Here is a 24,618-nt window from a genome sequence, read left to right as displayed (position 1 = left end):
CACTGCAACTTCCACCTCCAAGGTTCAAAAGCAATTCTCCTGCCTCAGCTTCCCGAGTAATTGAGACTACAGGTATGCGCCACCACACTCGGTTTTTTTTGTATTTTTTAGTAGAGACGGGGTTTCACCATGTTGGCCAGGATGGTCTCGACCTCTTGACCTCGTGCCTCGGCCTCCCAAAGTGCTGGGATTACAGGCATGAGCCACTGCGCCCAGCCTAAATTTCTTTTAAAATACGAGTATTTGGCTGGGTATGGTGGCTTAATGCCTGTAATCTCAGCACTCTGGGAGGCCAAGGTGGGTGGATTACCCGAGGTTAGGAGTTCAAGACCAGCCTGGCCAACATGATGAAACCCCATCTCTACTAAAAATACAAAAAATTAGCCAGGCGTGTTGGTGCAAGTCTGTAATCCCAGCTACTCCAGAGGCTGAGGCAGGAGACTAGCTTGAACCCGGGAAGCAGAGGATGCAGTGAGCCAAGATTGCGCTACTGCACTCCAGCCTGGGCAATAATTGTGAAACTCCGTTTAAAAAAAAAAAAAGAATATTTAAGGCTTCAGGGTTTCACACAAGTTTTAGTATGTCCCAGTTTCTTTCTTTTTTTTTTTTTTTTGACATAAGGTTTTCTGCTCTGTAGCCCAGTCTAAAATGTAATGAATGGTGTGATCATGGCTCACTGCAGCCTCAACTTTCCAGGTTCAAGTAATCCTCCCACCTCAGCTTTCTGAGTAGCTGCACTATAGGAGGACACCACTGTGCCAGGCTAAATTTGATTTTTTTTTTTTTTTTTTTTTTTTGGAGAGGCGGGGTCTCACTATGTTGCTCAGGCTGTTGTTTTCTCTATTGTTTCGTTCTAGGTGTTCACTAATTTGATTATTTTATATTTAATCTGTGAGATTTACAAAAGTGTATTTTTAAATTTCCAAATGTATATAGTTTGTTATTCATTTTCCAATATACATGCTTTCTTGCCAGAAAACATGGTTGATTTTATTTGAAATGCATAAGATCTTGCTGTATAGCCTAGTAAATGGTCACTTTTATAAAACACTCCATGTATGCTTGAAAGAACATTTTTTTTTTTTAAGAGTTTGAGAGGTATTTCAGACTTTTCTTTTTTAGAGACAAGGTCTTGCTCTGTTGCCCAGGCTGGACTGCAGTGGTGTGAGCATTGCTCACTGCAGCTTCCAACTCCTGGGCTCATGCCATCCTCCCACCTCAGCTTGCCCAGTAGCTGGGACTACAGACATCTGCCACCATGCCTAGCTCAGATTAATTTCTAAAACCAAATGACCTTGCTATTCTCTCTGCTTAAAAACCCCAAAAATATCCTCATTTCATAGGATAAAATTAGTAACACAAGACTTTTTGTGATCTGACATCTGCTGAGGCCTCTACTACTGCCACCACCTCCCCCCGACGACCCCCACCACTCCTCCATACCCTTACAATATACAACTCTACCAAATCAGTGCAGCCAATCTCTCTTACAGGCATTCCTTCCGGGTTTCCACTCCTCTGCGAATCTTTTGTGTCCTCTTTGCTCTCTGCCAGGGTAACTACAATGTTCTCTTCAGAACTTGATCTGTGAGTTCCCTTGTGTATGCAATCCTCGATCCCTACTCATCAGGCTGCATGAAGTGTCCCAGTTCAACTTCTAGTAGACCCAGCATGCACCACAGCTGCTCTGCAGGTCTTGAGCAATGTTCACTAAAAAATCACTTATGATGATGTGGTTATGTGCCATGTACTGACCATCCAATGGTACATAAAGCAGACATGATTCCTCCTCTTATAAAGCTTAGTCAGCTGTTTTTTTTTTTAACTTATCTTGCAGCACTGTAATTGCCACTGTCTAGTACATTACTAAGCAAAGGAATAAAAATGTTCAATAAATAAATTAAAGGAACAAAAAATAGTAATATCTTGCTAAGGGCAATTTAGTTGGGGAATTAAACCAACTATAAAACCACATAATGTACTCTAACATTCTTTATAAGTATACTGGCATCTAAAAATATATCTCTAAATCTTACAGTAACAGCCAGTTACTACTGACAGTGTTAGCTCAAGAACTTTGTTCCCAAAATCACCATCCTTTTGTGATTTCTAGACATCAGAGAACAGAAATTTAGATTCACATAATAAAATGGAGGACCTTAAGATACTTAAAAGCTCTTTCCAAAATATTTCTGGTTTATTTCATATTTTGAATAATAATTATTATTATTGTTGTTATTTGAGATGGAGTTTCGCTCTTGTTGCTGAGGGCAGAGTGCAATGGTGCGATCTCGGCTCACTGCAACCTCCTCCTCCCAGGTTCAAGCCTCAGCCTCTTCCCTCAGCCTCCCAAATAGCTGGGATTACAAGCGTGCACTACCACGCCTGGCTAATTTTTTGTTTTTAGTAGAGACAGGGTTGACAGGGTTTCTCCATGTTGGTCAGGCTGAACTCGAACTCCTGATCGTAGGTGATCCACACATCTAGGCCTCCCAAAGTACTGGGATTATAAGCGTGAGCCACTGTGCCCAGCCTATTTGGAATTATCTTAGAACTTTCCACTATCATGAATAATTGAGCACTAAGTTTACTGGTTTTTTATATTATGACATAAGAAATCTAATATCAATATAAAGCTGTATTTATAATTAAGTTTTTCTCATATTGGTATTAAACAATGCATCTACTTTATATAAAAACAGGCTTATATTTCTTGAACATACAAGGGCTGTCTTAAAAAATTACGACCTGAAAAAGGGGAACTTTGGGCCAGTTGTGGTGGCTAATGCCTGTTATCCCAGCACTTTGGAAGGAGGATCACTTGAGCCCAGGAGTTCAAGGCTGTGGTGAGCCATGATCACACCACTATACTCCAGCCTGGGCAACAGAGCAAGACTCTGTGTCAAAACAACAACAACAAAACTTTGAGCTAAATTAAAGGACTAGTTCTAATGGTTAAAATGGGTATAAGTAGAGAATCTCGTGAATTACACCCTTATTGGACAGCAGCATCACTTACAAGCTGGCTAGAAATGCAGAATCCCAGGCTGTGCTGAATCAGAACCTATCTTTCAACAAGACGCCCAGGTGACATGCATGTACGCTAAGTCTGAAAAGCACTAGATAAGACCATCTTTATTTAGCTGCTTAGTCTACCTTGTTTAAGTATTTTGGAAATATTCACTTATTAAGTAATAAACTTTTTTGTTTTTTTTTTTGGAGATGGAGTCTCACTGTGTCATCCAGGCTGGACTGCGGTGACGCCATCTCAGCTCACTGCAACCTCCACCTCCCAGGTTCAAGCCATTCTCCTGCCTCAGCTTCCCAAGTAGCTAGGATTACAGGTGTCCATGACCATCCCCAGCTAAGTTTTGTATTTTTAGTGGAGATGAGGTTTCACCATGTTGGCCAGGTTGGTCTCAAACTCCTGACCTCAAGTCATCCATCTGCCTCAGCCTCCCAAAGTGCTGGGATTACAGGCATGAGCCACCACGCCCAGCCTGAGTAGTGAATTTTTTTTAACTTCCTCTCCCCGACTCCCCTACCCCAAAAGAGAGCAAGATGCTTTTTGCATGCTTCGTTGTGTTTACTTACTCGCCCAACATACACTTATTTTTCATGTACTGTGTTAGCTGTCATAAACTATTACTTCTTAAATGGCATAGGCCAACTCCAGTAACATTCAGATGAGGAAAGGAAAGTTAAACTAATATTTCCTGAGTGTCTACTATGAGGATGTGTTATACAGGAAAAACATTCACTGGTGTCTATTGTTTGCCAGGCATTGTTCTAGATGCTGCTCAAAATTACTTTCTCCAATCATGAAAATGTCTCTATGCTATTCAACAAAGTAGCCAATAACCACATATGGCTAGTCAGTAGTCAAAATATATGTGACTAGTGACAACCATACTGGATAGTACAGTTCTAGAAGCTTACACTTACTACTTATTTGATTCACTGAGCAATCCTGACAAGTAGGTGTAAATGTGGATCTAAGGCACAGAAGTTACTGGTAGACTATGGAGAGTGGTATGGCTACTAACAGAGCACATAAGCTGCAGTTCAAACCCAAAGCCATGGGAAAAGAAGATTAATTCTAGGCAACGAGATCAGATAAGCCTTCATCAAAGTGCTGATATCTAAGCTCACACTTGAATAATGGGTAGATTTCAACATACTAGGATGTGAGAGAAGCATTCCAGACTGGGAAATCCAGAGGCAAAAGACAAGTCAGAAAAACATGGTAAAGATAAAGAATAGCGACAGCATTTACTATAGTTTTACATTTGGTTTATCTTACCAATTATGATTTATCCTAAAGAACAAACAAATAAAGAATGATTAACAGTAGATAGGAATTAGTTCATAAGATTCTCAAATGCTAGTGTAAAGTAGCGTAAACTTTACTCTGCAGAGAAGGAGAAATCACTGGAGGTTTCTGAGCAAAGAAATTAGTGCACCACGGTTTAGAAAATTCACTCTTGAAGCATTACATGGGATGGAAGGGACAGGGTGAGGCAGATAAGCCAGAGGGTAATTACAGTAGTTCACACAAGAAGTAACCATCCCGACCAAGAGGCAATGGGAATAGGGAAGTGGAAGAAAACAGAATTTAGCAACTTCTAGATCTGATAAAAAATAGAGATGTAGTTGTCACAGGTATTTCCCAGATTTAAATCCTGGGTTGCTGGAAAGATTATAGACCATCAGGAGACAGAGGTGCAAGAAGCTTTTGAAAACATACAAGCAGCTCTAACTAAGGCTGGGAGAATAAACAAATGTGTTCCTACTGTTCCTAAATCCTTAGAAACAACAGAAAAATGTTTAAACATAGAAGAATATAGGCCGGGTACAGGGGCTCACGCCTGTAATCCCAGCACTTCGGGAGGTCAAGGTGGGTAGATCACCTCAGGTTAGGAGTTCCAGACCAGCTAAACCAACATGGAGAAACCCTATCTCTACTAAAAATACAAAATTAGCTGGGTGTGGTGGCGCATGTCTGTAAATCCAGCTACTCGGGACGCTGCGGCAGGAGAATCTCTTGAAACCAGGAGGCAGAGGTTGTGGTGAGCGAAGAGGAGGATGAGGAGAGGAGGTGGAAGACGAGGAGGAAGAGGAGGAGGGGGAAGAAAAGGAGGAAGGGAGGGAGGGAGGGAAAGGCGAAAGGAAGAAGGAAGAAGAAGAAGGAAGGAAGAAGGAGGAGGAAAAGGAGGGAGGAGGAGAAGGAGGAAGAAGAAGAAAGAGGAAGGAGGAGGAAGAAGGAGGAAGAAGGAGGAGGAGGAAGAAGGAGGAGAAGAAGGAAAAGAAGAATATATGTGTAACCAAGATGGAAGACAAGAATGAAGACAAGAATGGGTACCAAAGGCAGGAGAAGAAAAGGTAGTTTGTTAAAAGCAAAAATTGTTAAATATACAACAAAAAGGTGGAGTTAATTTATAAAACCAAATGTTGGCTCTTTGAAAAGACCCATGAAATTTATCTAGAAAATTTAATATCCCTAGGAAGTCTAAGCACAAAAATAAAGAAGCAGCAAATAAATAATATGAAGTATAAGGAGGCCTACCAAAAATAATTATAAATATTCACATATAATAATATTAAACAGGCCAGGTACAGTGGCTCACACCTGTAATCCCAGTGCTTTGGGAGGCCGAGGTGGGCAGATCACCTGAGGTCAGGAGTTTGAGACTAGCCTGGCCAACATGATGAAACCCCGTCTCCACTAAAAATGCAAAAAATCAGCCAGGCATGGTGGCAGGCACCTGTCATCCCAGCTACTCAGGAGGCTGAGGCAGGAGAATTGCTTGAACCCGGGAGGTGGAGGCTACAGTGAGCTGAGATGGTGCCACTGCACTCCAGCCTGGGTGACAGTGGAAGACTCTGTCTAAAAATAATAATAATAATAATAATAAATAATAGTTAACACTTAGAATTCTATAGGCCAGGCACTGTCCTACATACTTTATACGTTAAATCCTTTAATCTTCACACTAACTTTATGAGATGGATATTCTCATTAGGCATAATTTTATAAGGAGAAATCTGAAAATCAAGAATGACTGTATGGACCAGGCACGGTGGCTCACACCTGTAATCCCAGCACTTTGGGACGCCAAGGTGGGCAGATCATTTGAGGTCAGGAGACCAGCCAGACCAACATGGTAAAACCCTGTCTCTACTAAAAATACAAAAATTTAGCCAGGCATGATGGCAGGCACCTGCAGTCCCAGCTACTCAGAAGGCTGAGGCAGGAGAATTGCTTGAACCCAGGAGGCAGAGGTTGCAGTGAGCCAAGATGGCACTACTGCACTTCAGCCTAGGCAACAGAGCGAGACTGTCTCAAAAAAAACAAAAAAAACAAAAAAAAAACAGAGTTATGATTATCTAGAAAGATATTAATACCAAAATTAACTCAACAAGGGATGGAATACACAAACAGACCAATAATCTAAGAAACAGAGGTCCCTGAGACAGCAGTGGGACAGAGAGGAAGGAGGATAGTGAGGAAGGCACTGTGGGGAAGGCGGGGGAAGAGGGACTAAGGCTTTGGTGCACAGTGTTTAAAATTTTATATAGGAACTTATTCATAGGCTGCTTATATCATCTTTATACACACATACATACACACGTGTGTGAGTATTTTTAAATACAGATGGAGTCTTCAACTCCTGGCCTCAAGCAATCCTACCTTGGCCTACCAGAGTGGTGGCATTACATGCATGAGCCACTGTGCTTGGCCAATATACAATCTTTTAAAAATAAAAACAATCATTTTAAAAAGAGGCAATGAAGAAAAAGAAAAACAAAAGAGGCAATGGCACGTTCCCTAACCCCTACCCTACAAAAGACAAAGCAGGAAAGGGAGAAAGAAAAAGGAAGGAAGGAAGAATATGTAAGATATGACCAGAGGTTAAACTGGAGTATCTGTGATACCCAGACTGGAAATTACCTTTCAGAGTTGAAACTGTAAGACAGCAGTGCACGAGAGAAATTATTAGGCTGGAAGATAAAGTTAGGAATTGAAATGTCATAACAGAACATAACAGTAAAAGACGCTACTGAAAACCTTGCAATATGCTCTCCCCGCTATATCGTATGGAGTTGCAAATTCACAAACCACTGCCTGGTTCTAAAAGCACCCAAAATGGGCCAGGAGCAGTGGCTCATGCTTGTAATCCAGCTCTTTGGGAGGCCAAGGCAGGTGGATCACTTAAGGTCAGGAGTTCGAGACCAGCCCGGCCAACATGGCGAAACCCCCTCTCTACTAAAAATACAAAAATTAGCAGAGAGACAGTGCAAGACTCCGTCTCTAAATAAATAAATAAGTAAAATTAAAGTACCCAAACTGGAGAGGGATCAAATAAATAAACCAGAAGTGTATCCACCAAACTTAAGAAAAAATAATAGTATCTTTAAAACTTAAGGGAAGGCAGTCTGAACCAAGAGAACGGGACTAAACTGCCTCTTTTTCTGGAGTTGCAGAATAACCAAAAAGCCGGAGAGCAAGGCCTAGATGACGTTTCTGAGACCAGGAGTTCTAGATTTCTCTACAGAAGCCAGTGGGTATCTGGCTTTTTTTTTTTTTTTTTTTTGGAGACAGAGTCTTCTCTGTTGTGCAGAGGGGCAATCTCGGCTCACTGCAACCTTCACCTCCTGTGTTGATGCCATTCTCCTGCTTCAGCCTCCCGAGAAGCTGGGATTACAGGTGTGCCCGGCTAATTTTTGTATTAGAAGAGGCCAAACAGGAAATCAGAGACCAGAAACCTGGAGAAGAGGCACGCTGACAGCACTAAGGGAGGGAACACAAAGTGCCAATCTTTATCTTATGTAAATGCCCACCACAAGGCACCACCCCAGAAGAGGCATTCAACTACACCTCAAGGACAGACAGGATGGCTTGTCAGTGCCGTCAGCTAGCCTCTGCCCTTGGCCACCGCAAGGCTGGAGTACCAGGCCCGTCAATGGAGCCTGTGGCATGACAGAAGGCTCTACAGAAGCCCAACAGCACAGGCTCCTTCTTATGAAGGGTGACCTAACTACTGCCACTGCCTAATGCCGACTAACAAGGAGGGTGCAGAAACAACACTCCAGATGCGAGCTTGCCTTCCCTGTCCAGAGAACATCCTACTGCCAGCATCGACTGAGGGCTCTTAGAGCATCTCATGTGAATGTCAAGCATGGAGATAAGAGCTCAGGACCAGCTGTAGTGGTGGGGATTTTAACCCTCTTGTTTTAGATATTTCTTTAAGTGATTATAACCAGCCACCACTCTGCACGGTCAGTGACAGAGCAGATTTAATGGGGCATAAGGGAATCTGAGTGGTAAAAGGGGCCAACGACAGCAGATCCTCGTGGTGCTCTGTGGCTCACCCTTCTCTGCACTGTGGCTCTGGTTGGCCGTTCTATGTGCAGCGCACAGCATCTGACTCAAGTGGGAGTAGAGGCACTGCTCTGTTTTGCTCCTTAGAGACTTTGCAAACCTAAGGGAGATTGTTCAGCAGCATGGAGGCGCAAACACAGACCTGCTACAGTTAAAGGTCACCGAGCAACATTCAATTAACAACAGGTGAAAGTTGGTGCATGCAGGTCCCGGCTCCCTGTCCTCTGGTGGGTCAACAGTGAGGTACATTCAGGATCACCCACATTATGTAACTTCACTCCCTTCTCTGTCTCACTTTTCCCATTCTCTTACTTCTGGCTTTTTGGTTAATCTCCCAAATAACCTGCCAGCCGCTAAGTCTTTTTATCAGGTTTTCTTTCAAGGGAACACAAACTATGTGGTAAAGTCAAGATTCAAACTGAAGCCCTCTGAGCTTAAACAGAGTATGCTGCCTCTTTAAAGTAGTAAATGTGGTGCTGTCCTTTATGGGATACAAAATATAAGTTAGAAGCAATGAACAAGTGTTCATACAGAAACATGCAGACATCTTTTTCCTGTTGAGAAAATGCAAAAAAGGCAAAATATTTGTAACAAAACTTACTTATGTCAATTAAATACACCCACCCACACCCTCAAACTCCAACAACACTATATATTTTCTATGGATACATTCATTCAAAGAAATATAGCAAACAAATTGGAATACTTTCCTATGGTAAGAGGAGAGAATAATGGGAGTGGAGGATCAAGAATAAAGGAGATAATATAAATCAACTGAGGAGCCTTACAGAAAACAAATAACTTTCCTGCCATTAACAGAAGGTATAATGACTCGAGTTTCTGAACCATAGTCCGAAATAGAGAGGAATAAAGGGGAAAGCTCGCCACTGCCTTTGATGGAAAAGTATGACTTGTCATGAATAGAAGGTTTCAACATAAAAATACAGAACTATTTAAAATTTTTAATTATTATTATTATTATTATTATTATTGAGACAGAGCCTCGCTCTGTCGCCCAGGCTTGAGTGCAATGGTGCAACCTTGGCTCACTGCAACCTCTGCCTCCCAGGTTCTAGCAATTTTCCTGCCTCAACCTCCTGAGTAACTGGGATTACAGGCGCCCGCCACCACACCCAGCTGATTTTTGTATTTTTAGTAGAGACAGGGTTTCATTATGTTGGCCAGGCTGCTCGCAAACTCCTGACCAGCCTCAGCCTCCCAAAGGGCTGGGATTAGAGGCGTGAGCCACCACATACCCGGCCTTAAACTTAATTTTGTTTTTTTTTTTTGAGACGGAGTCTTGCTCTGTCTGGAGTGCAGTGGTGCAATCTCAGCTCACCACAACCTCCGTGACCCGGGGCCTCCTGAGTAGCTGGGATTACAGGTGCACACCACCACGCCTGGCTAATTTTTATATTTTTAGTAGAGACGGGGTTTCACCATGTTGGTCAGGCTGATCTTGAATTCCTGACCTTGTGATCTGCCCACCTTGGCCCCCAAAGTAAGTGCTGGGATTACAGACATGAGCCACCATGCCCAGCCTAAACTTAATTTTTTATCGGCACGTAACTGTACAGATTAATAGGACACATATTTCAATATATATAATGTATAGTGATCACAGTAATATGCATATCCATCAAAAATTTTAAAAATTAATCTATATGCCCCCTAAAATTATTCTGAATACTACCAATGATACACACTCCACACATCAGGAAACACTGTTGTGACTATTATGAGATAAGAATGACAAAGGGATCTTCAAAAACAGAGAAAATTGTAGGCTGGGTGCAGTGGCTTATGCCTGTAATACCAGCATTTTGGAGGCTGAGATGCGGGGATCACTTGAGGTCGGATGTTCAATACCAGCCTGGTCAACATGGCGAAACCCTGTCTCTACTAAAAATACCAATAATTAGCCGGGAGGCTACTCAGGAGGCTGAGGCAGGAGAATCACCTGAACTCAGGAGGCGGAAGTTGCAGTAAGCCGAGAATAAGCCATTGCACACCATCCTGGGCAACAGGAGCGAAACTCCTTATCAAAAAAAAAAGATAATAGTTCAAAACAAACCCTGACTTTAAAAAGTAAAACACGAATGCCTTCCTTCCTCAATAATGTAATGTCTTCCAGTTTTACACATGTATAATTATAAAACAAATAGTGATTGTTTTCAACAGAGAGTATCAGACTGTTTCTAAATATTGCAAAGTTCTAAATCAGTCATCAGTTAAGAGTCGATAAGAATTTTAATGAATGCATTTTAAAAGCCAATCTTATATAATTAAGTAACTTACTGCCTCACTATAAAGTATTTATCTAATGGATGGTACCATAATAATGCTTATCTGTTAATATGGAACCATCGAATTTTGCTTAATAAATTTTTCACAGGTCCCCACATTGCTTAAGCGGTAATTCTACTAAAACAAGATACCATCCTTTGGTAATGGTGTCGGAATTATACTTGTAGAAATACTTCAAACATTCTTAAATTTTACTAAATCTTACATAGCATTTAACATGATAGCAAAAGAGATAACTATGAATAGTGTTCATTTCCTTAAAAACTGCTTTTGTAAAAGAGGCAATACTTTGCTTTTTTCATAAAGTCTCCCTTTGAATATGCTAAGGCTGGAAAAATAATGGCAAAACACTTGATGCATATAAGCAAATTAAGAGACCAACAGTCCAGTAAAAGATAAATTTAATGTTTCTCTAAATTTAAAAAGTGGGATACAACTTTCGTTTGCTATTAATGAGGCCAACATCATCCCTACCATCCAGACCCAAAATTTGGTCATCATCATCATCTCTTTCCAATATCTAGTCACACATCAGCATCCCTTCTGCCATAATACCTTTACCATTGAGTCTTTCTTTTCTATTTCCACAATCACCACCCTCATTAAATTCTGATAAACTCATGCCTAACTACTGCCACAATCTCCTCACTCAACTTCCTACCTCCTCGCTTCATTCCTCTCATGATGTATGGTTTATATAGCACTGCTGGAGTAATTTCCCTAGAAGAGCTTTCTTCGCATCATACTTCCTACACTTTCTAAGACCTTCACCACATTCCTACACAAACACTCATTTTCGGCCGGGCACACTGGCTCACACCTGTAATTACAGCACTTTGGGAGGCTGAGGTGGGTGGATCACCTGAGGTCAGGAGATTGAGACCAGCCTGACCAACATGGAGAAACCCCATCTCTACTAAAAATAAAAAATTAGCCGGGTGTGGTGGCACATGCCTGTAATCCCAGCTACTCAGGACACTGAGGCAGGAGAATCACTTGAACCCAGAAGGTGGAGGTTGTGAGCCAAGATTACGCCATTGCACTCCGGCCTGGGCAACAAGAGCAAAACTCTGTCTCAAAAAAAAATTTGTTATTAATCCACTTTACAAAAAATTTCCTTTACCCATCTAAATTTTATTCATCTTTCAAAGCCCAGGTCACATAACCTCCTATGTTCTACCTGTGATTCTTAGTTACAGGACCCTGACTAGAAGCAACAATTTACTCCTATGGCATTCCTCACTTTTACATGGCAATGTTGGTAATCATTACTTATCATATATACATACCTTGCTAACTGGACTATACACCAAGGATAGGGACCATGTTATTTTCTGATTCCTCTTTTGTGACTTGCTGCCACATGGTTTAATAGGGACCAAAAAAGTAATATCCTATAGAATAAAAATAAGTGCTCTTGGGGCTTTAGACTAGGAAAAGACACATACTTAGAGTCAAAGCAATATAGATTAGAAAGAACTTTAGGAATGAATTGGCATTTGAGATGAGCTTTTTAAAGTTCACAGACACTCCACAAGAGAGAGAAAGAGCCAAAAATATGCCAAGAGAAGAGAGGAGAGAAAATGCAGGACAATTTCAAATCACTAGCTGAAGAGTAAATAACACAGGGGAATACAAGAAGAAAATTAAACATTTTCTAAACAACCAATGCTTAAACAGATAAGTTGATCCCTATCTTAGCTGACAGCCTCATTATTTCTTGCTTGAAACAGTTAAGAATATCCTAACTTGTTTCTCTAGTTTTGGTTTTTCCTCCTTCCAAACTACCATTCATATCACCAATTATATGGTTTGGCTGTGTCCCCACCCAAATCTCATCTCAAATTGTAGATCCCCTAATTTCCACAGGTTGTAGGAGGGACCCAGAAGGAGATAATTGAATCACGGGGGCAGTTTCCCCCATACTTTTCTCTTGGCTGTGAATAAGTCTCATGAGATCTGATGATTTTCTAAGGGGCTTCCCCTTTCCCTTGGCTCTCATTCTGTCTTTGCCTGCCACCACTTAAGACTAGCCATGTGAAACTGTGAGTCCATTAAACCTCTTTCCTTTACAAATTACCCAGTTTTTTGTATATCTTTAACAGCAGTATGAAAACAAACTAATACAACCATCTAGCCACTCATCTAGTGTGAGTCCATTAAATCTCTTTCCTTTTCAGATTACCCAGTTTTTCGTATATCTTTATCAGCAGTATGAAAACAGACTAATACAACCATCATATTAAGTTTAACAAAAAATTACAATGCCTTAGGAGTATATGAAATCACATAGGGAACATGTTATGGTGAAAAGAGAAGAGTGATTAGGAGGAAAACCAGAAGAGTGAAGGGATGAAGCCAAAGCAGGAGGAAGTTTCAGGCAGAGAGTAACTGGTACAATGAAGTACAACTGGAAGGATGTATTAATCTTGATGATAAAGGAGATGTTGTTTTACATTGAAAATGTTTTTCTGACCTGCTGTATCTTGAAATATACCTCCCTGTGTACTAATAAAATACCTTACAAAATATCTTAAAGAAAAAAAATTATAATCCAAAATTTCTTTAAATGTTATAATTCTTCAGTGATTACCCATTTTTCACAAAATAAAAGTCTAGACTCCTTGCCATGGCATTCAAAGTTCTATAAGGTTCCTTCCAGCCTTGTCCCTCACACTCTCGCTCATATTCTAAATTCAAGCCATACAAAAATTATTCTCTCTTCTGTACATTCTATACACTTTCAAGCTCTGCCTCCACCCCACACTGGGCTCTGGGCATGAGATTAATTCCCTTGCCTTCTGTGAGTATGGAAAACACTCAAACTGTTTTTCCTCTGCCCTCTGACCAAAACAATCAACAGGAAAGACTTTCCTTACCAAATGTGTGGAGGTTTCTCCCCACCAACAAACAAGCAGGCAATTCTGCATCAGACACCAGCTGGAACCTCCAATTCAATTCTGACACTACGCATCTGGAGACAGCATCAGATCCCACAGGTTGGGGGCTCAAGCCTCAAGACAGTCCCCACTTCCAATGCCAATGGCAAGCCCAGGTTATTCTACCTGTTCTTCTGACCAACCAGTCATGAATCCAGGTACCTACAACCCCTTTCTCAGGTTCTATTAATTTGCTAGAGCAGTTGACAGAACTCAAGGAAACACTTATGTTTACAGGTATATTACAGAGGATGTTACAAAGGATACAGATAAAGACATGTACAGGGCAAAGAGCCTCCATGCCCTCCAGAACCTGCACATGTTCAGCACTGTAGGCGTGACTAATTAAACCAGTGATCACTGGTGATCAACTAAACCTTCTGCCCTTCTCCCCTCCCTAAATGTTGGGGGATACGGAGAACTTTTTAAAGTTCTGACTCTAATCCTGCCTTGGTCTTTCTGCTGACCAGTCCCCATCCTAAAGCTACGGGGGTGGGGCGGGGTGCCATCTACCAGTTAACTCATTAGCATACAAAAAGACATCACTTCAGAGGTTTCAAGGATTTTAAGAGTTGTATGCCAGGAAATAACATCAAAGACCTAATATGTACTTTACAGTATGACACTTCCCAATTTCCACTTGGCAATCTTCTATTTGTCCACCAAGACTCTGCTCAAATACCATTTCTTCTGTGAAGTCTGCTGACAACTCTCTCCTCTCAAAACATTGGTGTAGTCTTTCTAGGTTGTGACAATATACTTTTTTTTGACATAGTCACTTGTATTTTTTAATTCTTTTGAAAAATTATAACTGTATGCAATTATGGCATTACCTGTGATGTTATAATATATGTATACAGTATGGAATAATCCAATATGTCTTTTCAATTATAATACAGCACTTCTCAGACTTCACTTGAATAAATGTTTTCATGCTCATTCATCTCTAGACAGACTATTTTCTGAGTATAGCAAGGAACCTGTTTTATTTAATGTTTTGTATTCCAAGCACCTAACACAGTACCTGACATAGAGCAGGTGTTTAATAAATGTATAAAGGGTGAAAGAAATGGACAGACAAAGGCAAAGCTATACTATCTTTAAAATTAAAGAAATTTGTCCTTACTCCGGAAGACAGCCAAAGTGTCACTGACAATACATGCAAAATTATCTCTTAAGATAATTTAAGCTGGCAACAACATGGAAACTGAAGTAGGAGTGAGAAGCAGCACAAATTGGGAGATCCCTGCAATATTTTCAGTGAAGATGTAATATGAGGACCTAAACTTGGATAGTGAAGGGGGATTTGGAAGGAGAGGATGCAAACATTCATGATCTATTAGAGGTAAAACTGACAGAACTTCACTTGTGACTGACGGTAGGAAGCAAAAGAGGAGGAATCCAATACAGCACTGAGACTCTGAGCCTGGGTGACAAAGAGGTCCATTAACAGAAGGAGAAATAGTGGGTGCAGAGCTCATGATGAATGATGTGGTAGATAATGGGAAATCTGAGGCACTAAGCTGAGCCATTTGCAAACAGCTGAAAATACAGGCTTGAAGCTTAGAGAAAATGCCACAACTGAGACAGGAAGTTGAGAGAGATCATTTTAGAGATAATTGCAGAAATCATGAGACTAGAAAACACATAAGAAAAAAAAATTTCAAATATAAAACCTTGGGAAAGGTCATTATTATTTAAGAGTAGGAGGGGAAGGGAAAAAAGGTGAAAGAGGAATTAAATAAGTAGAATCAGAAGAGCACACAGTCATGGAAACCAAAAAAACTGAGAAATAAAAAAATGACAACTATTGTAGCAATCAAACAATATGAAACCTAATAAAAGAATTCAAGTCATGGTAGTTTTCAGAAGAGCCAACCCAGCAATTCAGCAGGGGCAGGAAAAGGGCAAGTGAATGCTGCAAGAATTAACAGAAGCAGTGGGCAAAGCCTACCACTTCCAGAAGCGTAAGTGCAGACTACTTCATAAAACCTTATGTCCTATCTATTGCTTAAAATGTAGATCCCCAAAGAATTCCCACCTTTTACCTGATCATCACAGTCTCTAAATGCATTTTAAAACAGTAAGCCTGATTTCCCTGTAATACTGTCTTAGTATGGCTTCTGCCCTCCTATTTCTGGCATGACTGCAGCTCCTACCTCTTTAAATTCTATTTCCAAAGATCTATTGTTCTAATATGCTAAAAAAAACTTATCCTGGGCTGGGCGTAGTAGCTCATGCCTGTAATATGCCTGTAATCCCAGCACTTTGGGAGGTTGAGGTGGGAGGATCACTTGAGTCCAGGGGTCAACACCAGCCTGGGCAACAGAGAGAGATAATGAGACTCTGTTTCTACAAAAAAATTAAATAGCTGGTCATGGTGATGCCTTCCTGTAGTCCCACCTATGTGTGAGACTGAGGTAGGAGGATTGCTTGAGCCCAGTGATGTGAAACTATGCTCACACCACTGCACTCCAGTCTGGGTAACAAAGCAAGAACCTGTCTCCCCTACCCAAAAAAAAAAAATTCCTGAATTCTAGAAAGCATAAAATATCAAAATAACAAATATTTTTTTTTCAATATAATCTTGCTTTTTTTTTTTTGGAGACAGAGTCTCGCTCTGTTGCCCAGACTGGAGTACTGTGGCGCAATCTCAACTCACTGCAACCTCTACATCCTGGGTTCAAGCAATTCTCATGCCTCAGCCTCCCAGGTAGCTGGGATCATAGGCTTGCACCATCATACCCAGCTAATTTCTGCATTTTTAGTAGAGACAAGGTTTTGTCATGTTGGCCATGCTGGTCTCGAACTACTATCGTCAAGTGATCCCCCAGACTCAGCCTCCCAAAGTGTTGGCATTACAGGCACACACCATTGCGCCTGACCTAATCTTGCATTCTGAACGCTGCTTTGCAAACTCGGGGAAGAAATAAACATGTAAACCACGTAATGCTTATCTTCTAAAAGGAGATTTATGAACGTGATTAGTAAGAAATAAATACCTTTTTCTTCTGAAGACGTTCAACATTTATGAGGAAAATACATTAGAATTACTTATGAACTCATCAGAAAGATGATTAAAGAAACTAAAGAAGCTAATATAAAGTTGTGGCGTTAAAAAGAAACTGAAGAAAGCTCAAATAAAGTTGCAGTGTAGAACGATTACTTTTCACTATTAAAAAATCAGAAATTTCATATTATTCTTATTATGTTCTTTTCCTAATTATGTCTTTTCCTTACCTCCAAGATGTGGCTAGATAAAACTTTACTTCCAATTTTCTCCGAACAGTTTTGACCTATGCTTCCATCTCATGAATTCCAAGACAGTATTAAACTGATGCATATTTCCATAAGTCTGTTTAGAAAAAAAAAAAAAAAGAACTAATGTAAGATTTAAGAAACTGTCAGAATAACACATGTAGAAGCAATATTAGAAGTGTTTCACATGTAAAACTATACATTTTCAAAGTAAAGTCAATGAAAATTTCTACAGTTTTTAAGAAATCTATCACTTTACCATTTTCTTCAACCTCTGCCCAAACTTTACACTTGTGAAGTTAGTTCTGTGAGAATAGTACTTACATATAGGATTCCTATCTTAGCTTAAGCTTTGGAGAAAAAAAAAATCTCATCTCAATTTGGAAAAAACAGGAATAGCTAGAAGCAGCACTAAAATGTACAATTCTACAATATTCAGATTCCTACTTAGACAAAAACATACAGGACCACCTAGCTAGTATCATATTTTTTTTTATTACAAAGTCTCATAACCACTTTTAATTTAAATCTAAAAGATAGAAACTATTGAAACTTTAAAAAATAATTTTTTTTTTGAGACAGGGTCTTGCTCTGTTGCCGAGGCTGGAGTGCAGTGGCGCAAACTCAACTCACAGCAACCTCCACCTCCCAGGTTCAAGCAACAAAAAAATTTATTAAGATATGTCTGCTCTTTACTTAGAGATCTTAAAAATAATTTCATTGAATCTTTTAACAGAAACTTCAAATAGCAAAGTATTCTGTTTCGTATTTTAAAAAGGAATGTCCCATTGCAAAGTCAAATATCTTGTCTTCAAATCCATTTAGAAGTATCATTTGTGCCACACTAAGGTTTAGCAGTCTTGGCAATAATAACTAAATTCATGTAAACTGGGGCAACCTGAAACGGTCTACCATATCAGATAGTAGTCTTTCTTAAAGACAAGAGTCTCCACTCAGCAGACAGACTGCTGTATCTTTCATGGTCCGGCTAAAGACAGCCTGACCCTGAAAGCAATTAGTAATGCTTTGCCTGTATTCAGGAGCCTTTCACAGTCTTCTCAATGTACTAGTTACCCACAACTCAGCCAGTTCCCTAACATTTTTCAGAGTCCTCATATGACTATAAAACTCTCAGATTGTCCCTCAGAGAAATGAGGGAAGGCAAAAATAAAGAGTTGGTGTTTAGTGTTCTTCTGAGATGCTCATATTCTTAATTTCCCTTTTACTAATTAAGAAAAGAAATGCACTGTTTCCATTTTGGAAATGGCATAAAGAGATTTTCCACCAAAGCCATTCTTTGCCAATGACTCAATTTCTCCCTAAGGGTGTGGGAGAGAGAAGAGGCAATCACAGAATTAAACAAAGTTCAAATTAATTTATTCCCATGAAAGTAAAAACAGTCCATTAAAGTGTCTGTTTTAAAAATATATGGCCTAGCTGGGTGCACTGGCTCATGCCTGTAATCCCAGCACTTTGGGAGGCCAAGGTGGGTGGATCACTTGAGGTCAAGAGTTTGAGACCAGCCTGACCACACACACACACAAACACACACACACACACACACACACACACACACACACACACAGCCTGATTCTAATTCTACCAGATATTTCCGATGTATCAAACAATAAAATTAACATGTAAACTACTTAACAACTATTGTTTGTTACAGCACTATTTACTATAACTTTGTTTCCTTGGCCAAAAAGTTTTAGGCTTTGGATTAAATCTAAAGTTTAAAAAATAGAGAACATAACCAAAAGAGCTTTCAAACATGGCATCTTCAAAGTCCAAAACCTCAGATAATCCGTTCTTCCCCTGTTCTCCCACATGTACAAACACTTAACATAAACTTCAGAAACTGTTTTCTTTTTTTTTTTTTTTTTGAGACAGGCTCTGGTTCTGTTGCCCAGGCTGCAGTGCAGTGGCACAATCATGGCTCACTGCAGCCTCCACCTCCTGGACTCAAAGAATCTTCCCACCTCAGCCTCCCGAGTAGCTGGAACTACAGGTACACACCACCATGCCCAGCTAATTTTTATATTTTTTGTAGAGATGGGGTTTTGTCATATTACTCAGGTGGTCTCAAACTCCTGGGGTTAAGGAATCCTCCCACCTCAGCCTCCCGAGTAGCTGGGATCACAGGTGAACACTACCACTCCTGGCTAATTTTTACATTTTTTGTAGGGACAGGGTCACATCGTGTCGGCCAGGCTGGTCTCGAACTCCTGACCTCAAGTGATCCACCTGCCTTGGCCTTCCAAAGTGCTTGGGTTACAGGCCTGAGCCACTGTGCCCAGCCCAGAAAATATTTTCTAAAGACTGAACTTAAGACTAGCTAGTCCTGCACATGTATCCCAGAACTTAACAAAATAGACTAGCTAAGGAAAATCAAGTAAGATTTGACTTGATTACTCAGAGGTAAACAAAAAACACAGGAAAGGATGCGCTCCACAGTACAGGTCTGATAGTCACTTTGTACACACTGGAAGCTGTATAAATAAAGGTTAGGACCTTTGCAATATAGTGCTATAGTCATATGAGCACAAATCTATAAATATGTATACACATAAAAATAGGACTCAGATGGGCAAAATGTTCCAAACAACTTTAATCACTTAGCTTATTAGGTAATTTACCACAGGCTTTTAGCACTATGAACTTGTGGTTCAACCACCACCAGGGGTGTTAGTCAAAACAAAATGCTAAATAAGTACAAGTCATTTTTTCAAAGATTTTGTGAAATTTCTAAGCCTATTGTTGTAGAAAACACTTTAAAAAGAAGGCAATTCTTTTAAAAAACATATGCAAGCTTCTTAACAACATGGAAAAAATGAAAATCAAACTTTTCTAAATATATTCTAACATTCATAATTCAGAGCTAACATAAAAATTTCCTCAACATTAATAATTATTTGCAAACAAACATGAAAAGTTCATTTTAATCCCACATTTCCCTTACAAAATATCTTGTCATCAAAATGTACACATCCATCTTGATTTTCAAAATTATTAAAATGGCTAAATCTTAAACGAACCAAGATACTTTAAAGATCACTACCCATACAGAATCCAAGGACAAGCACTGATTATGGATATCATACCAAATATCTATAAGGTTTCAGAATGTCACCCACTGATTTATATTATTAGCAGGATTTGCTTTACAGAAAAGAATAGTGTAAATATTCTTTACTCAATCTAGGCCAAAACACCTTTATTTTTTTTAAAGACAGGGTCTCACTCTGTCACTCAGGCTGGAGTACAGCAGTATGATCATGGCTCACTGCAGCCTTGACCTTCCAGCCTCCTGCTTCAGCCTCCCAAGTAGCCAGCACCCACGGCCACGCTCTATGACAAAATTTAAGATTAACTTTGAGCTTGTACCAGATACCAACATGTAATGGAATTCTTAGAATTCGGTGGAATCAACAACACTGATTGCACATTTTTTCCTTCTGCTACTCCAAATCCCCTCTTTTCTACCATTTCTCCTCTCTTCTCGGCACCCAGAAAAAGCACCCCATGCACTGTACAAATACTGCTGCAAACACTATAGCTGCATTCATATGACCATTTAAAAAAAAAACAGAGCCAAATTACAAAACAATCTGTATTTTACAAATATTTCAGTTGGGTTCTTAAAGACATTACTGTTACTTTGGTATGTTAACTAGAAAACTCAAACATTATGCTCCAGAAAAATATAATGTGGCTTTAGCTATAAATAACTCAAACGAACAGTTAATTTAGGCTAGTATGCCATGCACTCCTATAATAAAACATGTAACCACGTAACTAGAAAGGGACGGTCAACTCATGAATGGGTTGTGTTCTAAATTTCTAAAAGTTCATTTATAAATTGAATATAAGTTTGATTTTGAAACTCAAGATGTCTTTACTCATAAAACCAAACATATATACAGCTGTACTAAATCCATAATCCAGAAGAACTTTGGTGTACAAATCTATCATAGCACTCTTCTATTTAAGCTTATATTTATGTCAAACTACAAGTTTCTTATTTATTTCCATATCCTAGAATCCAGAACAGTGAATGACACAGAGTAGGATTCTGGCAAGTACTTGCTGTTGTGAGGTATTGAATAGTAACAACTCAGCGATACAAAACTAGTCTGCAAGAAAATCTAACCTATCTAAACTATAGAACAGAATCAAAAGGCAAGGAGAAATGGCTTCTTCCAGAAGAGGTAACAGAAAAAGATACTTGGGCTAGAAAGCTCTGGTCTAAACCACCAACTGTGGCAATTTTCATTCCCCTTGCCAGTGGTAGTCTGGTAACACACATCTAATGCAATTCTGGCCAAGAAGACAAGAAAGTAAGTTTGCTAGAGAGCTTTTAGGAAAGGTTTTCTAGGCTGATGAAAAAAGACCCAAGATGCTTCCAGCCTTTTTACATGCAATTCTGGTTTTGAATGTGTAAAGAAGAACTGGACCATGAGAACAACCCAACAGATCAAGAACAGCAGCAGCATTAAAAGATGAAAAGAACCTAGGTCTTGGTGATGCTGTCATGCCTCAATGAATTAATCCTAGAATCATCTTAACGTAGATCTTTTTATATTAAATTCTTTTACTGTTTAGACAATTTGCCACAAGTAACTCAGCAAACAGGGTGACTTAGGAACTGATACATCATTTACTTTCATGAATTTGATTGTTGTCTACACAAGGTAAACTCCCTTAAATTTATGCCTCAGCCCAGATCCTTCTTTTGAACTACATATATGTTTCCAAACTCCCTATTAAATGTTTATTCCAGTGACACATCCAGAGAACAGGATCAATATAAAAACCATCATCCACCAGCACAAAATCTGTTTATGTACCTGTAGTCACTTTTTGTCTAATGGTAGTACCATACTAAAAATGGTAGTACCATTAGCCAAAAAGTGCCCAATTGCCAAAGATTAAAATCTTGGGATCACAAGCCCCACCTCCCTCTGCTTCATCTATTATACTCAGGAGTTACTAAATGCTGCTCATTCTAACTCTGATACACATATCTTTAAAATGTCTCCCCATCTCTACACACACTGTCTAGTGTGGGTGCTCATTTTTCATGTAGCTCACCTCCATTCTTAACTCTATTCACTGGACTTGTGTTTCTAAAATATAACTCTGCTTCATGAAAAGATTATAAACATCCTGTCATTAGGAAGATGCAAGTTAAAACTACAATGAGATATAGTACATAGCCATCAGAATGGCCATAATAAAAAAGACAATACCAAGTGTTGATGAGCACCTGGAGAACCTGGAACCCTCATACATTGCTGATGGGACTATAAAATGATGCAGTCACTTTGGGGAATAGTCTGTACATTTTTTTTCCTTGTTCTTTTAGAAGTGAGGTCTGATTCTGTTACCCAGGGTAGAGTGCAGTAGCATGATCATGGCTTATTTCAGCCTTGACCTCTTGAGCTCAAGCAATCCTCCCACCTCAGCCTCCCGAGTCACTGGAATTATAAGCATTAGCCACGATGCCCAGCTGATTTCTTAAAAGTTATATGTAAACATAAACTCATCACAGGATCCAAAATTTCCTCTACCCAAGACAAATATGTGCCCACATAAATATTTATCTACAAATAAATAAACAGCTTTGTTTATGATAACCAAAAACTGTAAACAATCCAAACATCCATCAACTGCTGAGCACATAAAGTATGGCATCACCACAGAATAGAATACCATCAGGCAATAAAAAGGTACAAAATACTGATACACATTACAGCATACATCAGCCTCAAAGACATGCTAGGTGAAAGAAAACAATGTAAAATACTGCATACTGTATGTTTGCAATGCATATGAAATGTTTAGGGAAAGCAAATTTAGAGACAGAAAACAAGCAGTGGTTGCCTAGATCAGGAGGTAGAACAGAGTGACTGTGGGAGGTGATAAAGTGTTCTAAAACAGTCACATTAGTACATTCTAAAAATGTACTAAAGTTAAAAAATGTAAGTGAGCCTAAATTTTTTCAATGATTTCTAATCGTGTAAAATAGCATTTTACTAGTGCTTGTGTCCCTAGCGTCTGAAGCACAGTACAGTGCCTGGCCTATAGGAGGTAATCAACACACTTCTAAATGACATTCAAGAGAAAAAATCTAAAAGTAGGTAAAATGAGCTATGCATCAAAAAAAAGACACATATACAAGGATGCTTACTGTCACTATTTTTTTTTTTTTTTTTTTTGAAACAGGGTCTTGCTCTGTCACCCAAGCTGGAGTACATTGGTGCAATCATAATTCCCTGTAGCCTCAACCTACTGGGTTCAAGCGATCCTCCCACCTCAGCCTCCAAAGTAGCTGGGACTACAGGCAAGTGCCACCATGCCTGGATAATTTTTTGTTTGTTTGTAGAGATGAGGTCTCCCTATGTTACCCAGGTGGGTCTCAAACTACCAGGTTCAAGTGATCTTCCGCCTTGGCTTCCCAGAGTGCTGGGACTACAGGTATAAGCCACTGTGCCTGGTGCCACTGTTATATAAGAAAGAAAAACAGGAAGTTACCCAATGCACCTAAATTTTTATTAGTATAGGATCAATTAAGCAGCCACATTAACACTATACACTATTTAAAAGAATCAAACATATATCTTATCTATTTGTAGAGACATAGAAAATGTCCCAAATATCTGAAGAAAAAAAAAAAACTATAAAATAAGTTAATCCTCCATTATTTAAAAAAGAAAACAAAACTGTACACAGGTACTCGCATGGGTACATGTGTGCATCCTGTATGAGGAAGGTGCAGGGTTGAAGGATACACACGCAGCTGCACTAGCGTAGACAAAGAAGTGAAAACAAACTTAATTGCCAATCAACTGACAAATGGCTAAACAAAATGTGGTCTTATTCATGTAATGGAACATTATTCAATCATAAAAATAAATGAAGCCATAAAAACAACTGGTTCATGATACAACAGGGATAAGGTCTGAATATATGCTAAGTGAAAGAAGCCAGACATATGATTCCATTTATAGGAAATATTCAGAATAAGCAATTCTGCAGAGGCAAGAGTAGATTCGTGGCCGTGTGGAACTGGACAGTGGGGAATAGGAAATGACACCAAAAATACGATCCATGAAAGAAAAAAAAAAATGACAAACTGAACTTCAACAAAATGTAAAACGTTGCTCTTCAAAAGACCCTGTTAAGAAGGAAAAAAAAAAAAAAAGAGGTACAGGCTAAGAAACTGTATTTGCAAACTATACATGTGACAAAAGACTCATCTAGGATATATAAAGAAATCTCAAAGCTCAACAACAATTGAAAAAATTCAACTAGAAAATGGGCAAAAAATACAAAGCAATATTTTATTGAAGAGGATACACAGATGGCAAATACACACATGAAAAGATATGGTCAACATTACTAGACATAAGGGAAATGCAAACCAAACTATGCTGTGACCATCCCTGCACACCTACTGGAACAGCTAAAATTAAAAAAAAAATGGTGATAATACCAAATGTGGACATTCATTACCATGCTTTAACAAGTGTCACTGAATGTGAAAAAACTGGCTCTCCCATACAATGCCAGTGGGCATGTAAAATGGTGGCTTACAGGTAAGCCACCAACTGCACAACCCTGGGCGCTAACAAAGATTCTTTGCTTGGACAACTGAACCAGGCTCCTGAACCTTCTCCCAGGCCTATATGTGTACTTCTGGGTAAATTCTTGTTTTAGCAAACAACA

At 39.5% G+C, this 24,618-nt stretch overlaps 1 protein-coding gene across 5 annotated transcripts in view; it reads right to left on the bottom strand.

The window, feature by feature from the left end:
- The window catches only part of BMPR1A (bone morphogenetic protein receptor type 1A), a 164,989-nt gene that overhangs the window by 74,431 nt on the left and 65,940 nt on the right, over window positions 1-24,618 (bottom strand). For 4 of the 5 annotated variants that reach the window (XM_064374415.1, XM_012472615.2, XM_064374413.1 and 1 more), the window contains exon 2: window positions 16,870-16,984. The gene's annotated coding sequence lies outside the window, so the exon portion shown is untranslated. Of the gene's footprint in view, window positions 1-11,979; window positions 12,085-16,869; window positions 16,985-24,618 lie in introns of all 5 variants that reach the window. The other variant, XM_012472618.2, reaches the window with a different exon arrangement.

The sequence above is a fragment of the Aotus nancymaae genome, unplaced genomic scaffold, assembly GCF_030222135.1.
Source record: "Aotus nancymaae isolate 86718 unplaced genomic scaffold, 86718_ANA_hifiasm-v0.15.2.pri h1tg000010l, whole genome shotgun sequence".
NCBI classification, from domain to species: domain Eukaryota; kingdom Metazoa; phylum Chordata; class Mammalia; order Primates; family Aotidae; genus Aotus; species Aotus nancymaae.
Note: the sequence above shows the minus strand (reverse complement) of the source record. Positions and strands in the feature narration are given on the sequence as shown.